Source organism: Cupressus sempervirens, chromosome 11 (genome assembly GCF_028749045.1).
Source record: "Cupressus sempervirens isolate cs-2001-9-10 chromosome 11, ASM2874904v1, whole genome shotgun sequence".
NCBI lineage: Eukaryota > Viridiplantae > Streptophyta > Pinopsida > Cupressales > Cupressaceae > Cupressus > Cupressus sempervirens.
Window position 1 is genome coordinate 15,523,024 of NC_143128.1, and position 8,978 is coordinate 15,532,001.

Here is an 8,978-nt window from a genome sequence, read left to right on the forward strand (position 1 = left end):
ATACATACCTCAAAGGATTTTGAATGATCTTTCACAATATTATTTTAATATATACCTATGTACGTACACAGATATAAATATAAAGTAAAACCATAATAGTATTTTCTTATAATATAATGATACCACCTCACAAATATATCTATGTGTACGTAGATAGATATAAACTATAATATTTTCGATTTTTAATCTTCAAATCTTCTTTCAACCTTTGTTCTTTCTTTTTCTTTTAAAAACCAATTTAAGACTTGGCATTTTTAATTGGTGTCCAAAAAGTCGAGATATTATTTATGTTACAGAAGCCAAGGAGTCACGTTATTTTTTTTATATAGAAGTCGAGAGTGAGAGGCAGAGATATCTATTCAAGCACCCAACTTCCTTTCTCAAGACTGACTCCCTCCATCATTTCCGACTTCCATTCATAAATCGATAATTTGCAAATATCATTTGAAAATCACTGCCATCCATAGCATTCCAAGCCTTTTTCTTTTACAGTCTTTCTTCTAGAAGACATGATACATTTATACACTGGGTTTTTGTGCCTAAAGAACATTTGTGGAGGGGTTGAATCATAGTGGCCAGCTAGGCTCATACTTCTTTTCTTTTCCAGAACAGTCTAAGGTTATGTAATCAACCATGTTCCAAGCTTTGCTGAATATATTCATGTCAACTGCTACTATTTTCCGACTTCCATAACAGCTAGACTGTAGATATAATCATCATAGATATTATCGAATAGAACCTCTTGAGAAAAGAGTTATTTAAATGCAATAAAATCTTGATTTAAATATACCATTTGGAAATCAAAATTTAATGATGTTTTTGCTAGTCTTAAAGAACATATTCTTTCAAGTCACAATTTATGATAAGATATATTATTCAACGAACCCTTTGAGAATCAATGGATAGAGCTGATTGCTCTATATTTTTCAAGCACCTGGGACTCACAAACTATATAGCCATGGAAAAGGTAAAGAGGTGAGATGAAATCTGCAAAAAGATGGAAGTGAAATCACATATGATAAATAAATTAAATAATCTTACTTAATAGCTCATGCTCATCTTTATTAATGCTTCCTGTTGTCAAGTCGAGTGGTGGTGATCGGGTCGTTGAACCCATCAAAAAACCTTGGCCGAGGTAGTTTCAAGGCATCTTTGCCATCTATTGATCACTTGATGTCAGTGGTGTCAGTTATGCAGACATGTCCGTCCATAACTGTGCAGATATTCTAAACACCAGAATGCTCAGGTGGCTGGTTTAAGAATATCCCAAGCCCGATCCTGAGGTAGGGAGGGTCTTTCTAAGTCAATAGATTGTGTGGGGATAAGTATGGTCCAAGGTTTGGAGGTTAAGCCTAAGTCAATGCTTCTCCTCTTACCGAAAGTCAAGGCTTGTACAACCAACTAAAGACTCATCGGATGATACTTGTATGTTTTCTTTTATCTTCTTTCCATAATAAGCATTTACTTTACTTGTACGTGAAAAAAGATAGTTAATTGTTATTATAGTTATTGTTAAATACAATCATTTTTAGTTAGTTGTAATCTAGTTATTTCAGTTGATCATTGATACAGTTATTTTATTCAATTGATTATTGATACAGTTATTTCCGGTTAATTGTTAAAATCTAGTTATTTCAGTTAATCATTGATACAATTATTCTCAGTTAAATATTAATCTAGTTATACAGTTATTTTATTTCAGTTGAATATTGATATAGATATCATAGATGAACATGGTTATATTCAGTTATCTTTGATAGTTAAAACAGTTAATATCATATGAGAAGGAATTCAGTTATCTATTCAATGAATGTTGGAAAAATCTCTTTATAAACTATCTATGTTTTTGTTATGAAAAACCGTTTGTTACATAAAATCATTATTATCGGGCTATTGACTGATATGGGCTTCACCATTTGTATTCATTCTCTAAGAGGTGACAAACTCTGAGATAATGAATACTTGTATAAAAAACATTATGAGAGATGGCGATCTCTAAGATAATGTACTGAACAGTAGAGAACTAGTGTCAAATTTGGATGGGTTCAAGATCACATTGTGATATAGACATTTCTATGCCTATGAATCACAACTTGAATAAAGGAAGAATTTAATTATTCTCCAGACTTTATCCTGTGAACTGGCAAATCTTAACTTAGGATCATATTGTGATATAGGCCTGTTAGTACCTATGAGTCACAACTTGGATAAAGGGAGAATTTAATCATTCTCTGAGTTTTATCCTATATATTGCATTTCATGCAATACTGTTATCACAAGTGATAAGTCATGTCACAGGTACAGTAATATGACAATGTATCATGTGTTCAATGATACCACATGCTTAGAAGATTCAGATAGATATAGAGTATCAATCTATGCTTATTCATCTTAATTGACGGTACTAGAAATGTTAAGATGGAGTGTTAATTTTATATCATGTAACTCTAATAATATACTGATCTGAACTTACAGATCGAACAGATTAGTCTATGCATGAAATCCCTTAGCTAAAACAGGCCTATATAATTGTTATTTTCTTTGATTGTAACCGGCGTCTCTTTGAGGCAGTATTGTTAATGACTAAATTAATAAACTAAGTTAGTTTAGTTACTAACCAATTGTCATCAATGAATAGCCGCTAATTTCTTCAAATGAAATTAAGGCCGACCTAGAGAGGGACATGTCCTTTGAAGGACATGCCCCTTGGTTGTTGTATTTATGTAGGGTGTAAATGTGGATAAAGGACACACAGAAAAATACAAGTCTGCTCCTTTAGCATCTACAACATTATACGATTTGTAGTAGATATAAAATATTTGTAGAATAATTATCATACTCTAAATAACACTTCATATTTGTCTGATATATTCAAGATCATCTTCAGCAAGATAGAAAAGCATTATATCAGTTTGGTTGTTCAAAATTTGCAGAAACTTTACATCTTCTACTCATGCTAAACAATTAGAAAGCTTTTAAGGGTTAAAACAAAGAGGAAAGGCAAAAAAAAAAATTAAACCATGTGTTTTTATAAAAAATTGACTTCACTTTTTGGCCATGTCGATTCCTAGAGGCGATTCATGCCAAGAAATTGGCAATCTGATTTATCGGGTCTAGAAAAATCAGCAGCCATGAATTGAATTGCCAAACTGGCAATTTCTTGGCAATTTTTGTTACTATGCACTATATAAAGAAAATAGTCTTAACAACATCCAATGTAATGTCCTCCTCACAAAATAAATGTATTTAATTTAAACTTTTGTAACAGGTCGATTGATTTAATGCATCTCGGACCCATTTTTATTTTTGTTTCCGTAGTTTGTGTCGTCGTTGGCTATCTTTGTACACCCATGGAAAGTTTCTTGACAAGTATTTAAGCATGGCTTGTGGGTAGTCTGTAGGTATGCTTCTAGATTATATTTCTCTGTACTACGAATTCTTGTTGGAGTTCAGGATTGTCGCCATTTCGAAAGTGAAAGATCTTCCCTATTTGGCTCGTGCAGTTTCGGTGGGATTCAACCCTCACCCTATTCCATTGTTGCATGTATTTCGTCGCTTGGATCTGGCAAAACAGAGTAATATCTTTTGACAATTATTATTATTCGCATTCAAGTGTGTGTTTTATCAAGAGCCATTGTGTTTGTGTATGAATCAGATCACCTTCTGTGTTGGACACATTCGTGTGGCCTCCCATCTTCTTCCGTGCAACTAACTCCTAACCGTACGGTCTCTTATTCCTTCATACTCTTCATTATTTCCATTGAACAGCTAGTATCCTTGCCTGTACGACCTCTATTATCAACCCCACACTCTCCTTACTGTACGACACATAAGTAGTTCCTGGAGGCACCATTCTTTCTGGAGGCAGTGTACGACACATAAGTAGTTCCTGGAGGCACCATTTGCAGCTCGGGGTTATTTTGGAACATTACAATGGTATCAGAGCTTTTGATCTTGCCTGCCTATGGAAATGAATGCAAGTTTCTACTTGGGGGAGAAGACGAAATAACCCTATTGATAGAAAGACAGCTCATCAGGATCCTATGACAGAACTCATGAATCTTTTAAGAGAGTTGAACAGAAATCAAATGCAAATCAACGAAACCCAAAGGCTTATGCAAGAAACTCTACAAAAATTGGCCGAGGGAAAGACAAGAGAACAAAATGGTCATAGTGACGATTCTATTTTCGAAAGGACAAACTTTCAACCCTCTCGCTCTCAACCCTCGATACCCATCTTCCCTCCAAGGACAAAAGCACCACACAAAGGAAGAGAGGCCACTTTTGAGGAAATGCAAGAAAAACTTTGCGAAGATTCACGGAACGCAAATATGGAAGGAGATATATCTTATAAAGACTATCTTGATCTAAGAATGAGATATTCTAGCGAAGGAAATTGTCATGTCCCCTTTCTAGCGACACAATTCCTACAGTAGATTTGCCTATCATCGACTCTCGTAGGCAAATGATTTTGGAGAGAGTCATCTCGTTGCCAGATGATTGCATTTTTGCTCTCGGAGAGTATAATTAATCCTACATCTAGTAAATGGGGCCTACATGTTCTAATGTTAAATTGAGATTGCACTTTTAATTTAATAAAGTTATTTAATTTTATAAAATTATAAGATAATAAAAAGTGCATTATAATAAGACATTATAAAAGTCGATTTTGGAAGTTTCTTGTGACTTCCCAAAAAGTGAATAAATAGGGGACAAGAGGCACCTATTGGGACAAGTGATTTTGTGGATTCTACTACTTATCATATTGGAGCAATTTGTGGTCTTCGGTCTGCAAATTTCCATTAGGTCTTTGGGAACGAAAACTCCCTTGAATCTGCATAACTGAGGAAGTGAGATATCTTCTGAAGGGTTGCTCATTGGAGATGGTATTCTGCCATTTCATGAAAGATCATTTCTGAAAGGTGGGTTTGTAGATTTTAGTTCTTTGCAAAGGTTTGGAGGTCATCCTCTTCTTACAGCGTCAACTGGCCAACTTTAGGAGAAGAAATTGTGCTTTTTCGGATGGGGTTTTGATCAGGACCGAACTCATATTTGTTCATAACTCTTCACAGCACAAGAGTCTGAGTTTCTGCTTGGAAAGGATTATATAATAGCCTAAGGCGTCTCAGATTTTACCAAGGAAAGCATCCAATTCACAGTCGATTATTTGATGAACAGGGCCGTACATGTCAGAGCCGTACAGGGCATAGGTCACAAAAATTGTCTCCATATCACAAACTGTCCAGAATTACCTTCGTTATTTTTGGAGGCTATTTAATTAATACTAGGTGATTTATCATATATCATTTGGGGACTGTTTGGAGGGCTGAGGAATTTATTTTAAAAATCGTGCCAGAGCCGTACAAGTACGGCAGTGCTGTAACAGACAGAATCAGACTTGAACCTCATTCAGCGATTTACACCAGCAAGGTTGCAAACAGTCAGGAAAAAGGTGCCATCTAAAGATTCATGCATTGCAGATTTCCAGGTTCTTGATTTTCTTTTTAAAAATTAGGTGCAGGACTGTAGATGCTTAGATGCTGTTACTTTGAAACATTGCAAAAAATTGCTATTGCCATTAGAAGTTTGTATAAATCAATCTCTGAATGCTAATAACAATTAAATTTTTCCTAAATATTGTTGGTATCCACTGCTCTTGTTTTCATCTCTTTACTTGGTGAATTGTTCAAACATTATACCTTCACGCATATATGGTTGCATGCTAAGTGTTTGACGAATTGCCAAAAGTCAGTTTGGATAACCCTTATAATAAGGGTCATCTCAGTGGTATCAGAGCTATTGACCTGCCATCCTGTTGGGTAGAACATATTATGCAACCTTATTCCAGATATTATATTCGCAGGAAAGCAACACTTAAGGGCGAACAGAAATTCAGAGATATGGGTGAGAGACAGTCACAGAGTCCACCTAGATTTCCCAGAGTTGATGACGATGAGACCAGAGAATTTTACAAAATCATGACTGCCGGACAGCAAGAAATAGCCCAGTCACTACAAGCATTGACTACTATAATGGAAAGAGTTGTTCAGCCCAGGATTTAGGAACATGGTAGAGGTACACCTGATCATGATAATAGAAGTGTGGCAGGCTCACAGGGTGCTCCTAGGCGCAGATCATGGACAGCAAATAGGCCTACTCGTCCCACCTTCCTAAGGGAAGAGGCTCAGGAGATAGGAGAAGACGATTTTTTGGATGATCTCAAAGCCGCTACTGCAGAATGGCAGGCATTACCACCACATGTGCGTGAACTATTGAACTTTGATCGCTACCTGAACCAAAGGAGAGAGCATATGAGGAGTAGCCGTCAGAATAGGAGGTCTAGAGGAGGTCATGATAGTGAGTTGCAGCAAGCTGCTAGCAAACTCACTTTACCATCTTTTGATGGTAGTGGTTAGATGACAGCACAGGCATGGATTCATAAGTTGGACACCTTCCTAGCATTAAGGCCTATGTCTGAGATAGATGCCATCAGGTACGCCACCTTGCATTTGGAAGGTGCAGCTTATGATTGGTGGTCACACAGGATGGTTACTTTGTAGCACAATCAGGTGACATCTTACCAGGACTTTGTGGATAGATTGGTTGAGCGTTTTGATAAAATGGATCCGGAGATTTATTTTTGCGACCTCGCACAGTTAAGACAGTCAGGCAATTTGGAGGTTTATATTAGTGAATTTCAAAGGTTGTCAGTTATGGTATAGGATGTGTCTGAGAGACGGTTGGTTATCTTATTCGCAGAAGGATTGTCTGAACCCCTTAAGGGGTGGATTAAGGCATTTGATCCACCAACACTTTAGGAGGCCATGAGGAAAGCATGGAGTATGGAGCTTACAACACCTTCTAGCAGGTTCACTTCCAAGAGTACTACTTCTTTCAGAGACAATAAGAAGTTTGATAAGAATAAAGGGAAGAGTATTGATACCAAAGGAAAATCTACTACACCCCTAGATGCAGAAGCATTAAACGACTTGCGCAGGAAGAAACTATGCTTTTATTGCAAAGGCCCATATGATAAGGACCATGATTGTCCTTTGAGACCTAAGGGAAAGGCCAATAGAGTTATGTGGGCATATTACGAAGGATCAGATTCTGACAGTACGGCAAATGAGGATGATCACAGTAATTCAGAACCTGAAGGAGAAATAGGAAATTCAGAACAAAAGGAGGAAATTGAGTTACATTTACAGCAGGGGTGTTTGTCTAGTATTCAGCAGGAGGGATCTTTTAGGTTACGTGGTGTTCTAGCAGGATAGAAGGTGATCACATTGGTTGATACAGGTGCTACACACAACTTCATTGATGCACGTTTGGTTGAGCGTCGTGGTATTAAGACAGAGGAGTTTGAGGGTCTCCGAGAACAAGTTGCCGATGGATACACTCTTAAGTGTAATAGAATGGTTAGAGACATGCCTTTACGTCTGAATGATTATGAGTTTAAAGCAAATTACCATGTGGTCAATATGGGCGACTTGGATATCGTTTTGGGTATGACATGGTTACGTTTATTGGGTGAAGTCACTTTCTGCCTCAAGGACATGGAGATCAAGTTTGAGGTAGATGGGAAGCAGCATGTGTTGAGAGCTATCAGGAATAGTGACATCCGAACCATTTCTCTCAGACGATTGGAAAGATTGGTGAGGCATAATGATATTGAATGGGCAGCCATGTGTACTCTCATGCCCACAAAGGAGAAACAACAAAAGACAGAATATCATCCAGACATCCAGATATTGAGGGAAAAGTATAGTAAGGTATTCAGCGATATTCCACTTGGTACACCACCTGATAGAGGGATTGAGCATATCATCGAATTAGAAGAGGGTGCTAAACCAGTTATGATTACTCCGTACAAGCATCCAAAGAGGCTCAAAGATGAAATAGAAAAAACCATCAAGGAACTTCTTGCAATGGGACACATTAGACCTAGTAAGTCTCCTTTTGCTTCTTCAGTAGTTTTGGTAAAGAAGAAAGATGGTTCTCTTCGGATGTGCATTGATTACAGAGTGCTGAATAAGAAAACCATTAATAATAGATATCCTATTCCACGGATTGATGAGCTGATAGATGAACTACATGGGGCATGCTACTTTAGTAAGATAGACTTGAGATCCGGTTACCACCAGATTAGAGTCAGAGAACAGGACATAGAGAAGACTGCCTTCAGATGTCATTGTGGGCACTTTGAGTTTGTAATGATGCCATTCGGGTTGACCAATGCACCAGCTACTTTCCAATCCACCATGAATAAGGTCTTCCATCATCAGCTGAGGAAGTTTGTGTTGGTTTTCTTTGATGATATCTTGGTATACAATCAGACATGGCGTGAGCATATGGAGCATTTAGAGACAGTACTGAATACCTTGCAGGCAGAGTCCTTGTATGCCAAAGAGTCCAAATGTGATTTGGGCATGACCGAGTTATTGTACTTAGGTCATATTATCAGTAGAGAAGGAGTACGGATGGATCCTGATAAAATTCGTGCTATTGTGGAGTGGCCTATTCCTAAGAACCTGACCCAGCTGAGAGGATTCCTTGGTTTATGTGGTTTCTATCGCAGATTTGTTTGCGGATATTCGCGACATGCGGCTCCTATGACAGATTTGCTAAGAAAGGGAGCTTTTGTTTGGACAGCAAAGGCACAGGCTTGTTTTGACAGATTTAAGGAGATCATGACCTCATGTCCGGTACTAGCATTGTCCGATTTCTCGAAGCCATTTGAACTTCAGTGTGACGCCTCAGGAGATGGTATTGGGGCTGTTCTGATGCAGGACAAACACCCTATTGCATATGAAAGCAGGAAACTCCGTGGGCCAGAAAGATCATTCAGCATTTACAATAAGGAGATGTTAGCTATCATGCATGCATTAGCTAAATTCAGGCAATATCTAATAGGTGGTAAGTTTTGTATAAAAACTGAACACAACAGTTTGAGACATTTCCTTGGACAGAGAGATCTC

At 37.6% G+C, this 8,978-nt stretch overlaps 1 protein-coding gene across 4 annotated transcripts in view; it reads right to left on the bottom strand.

The window, feature by feature from the left end:
- Positions 1-8,978, bottom strand: part of LOC149527999 (phosphoglucan phosphatase DSP4, amyloplastic-like) — a 250,463-nt gene that overhangs the window by 39,289 nt on the left and 202,196 nt on the right. The gene's annotated exons all lie outside the window — the stretch shown is intronic.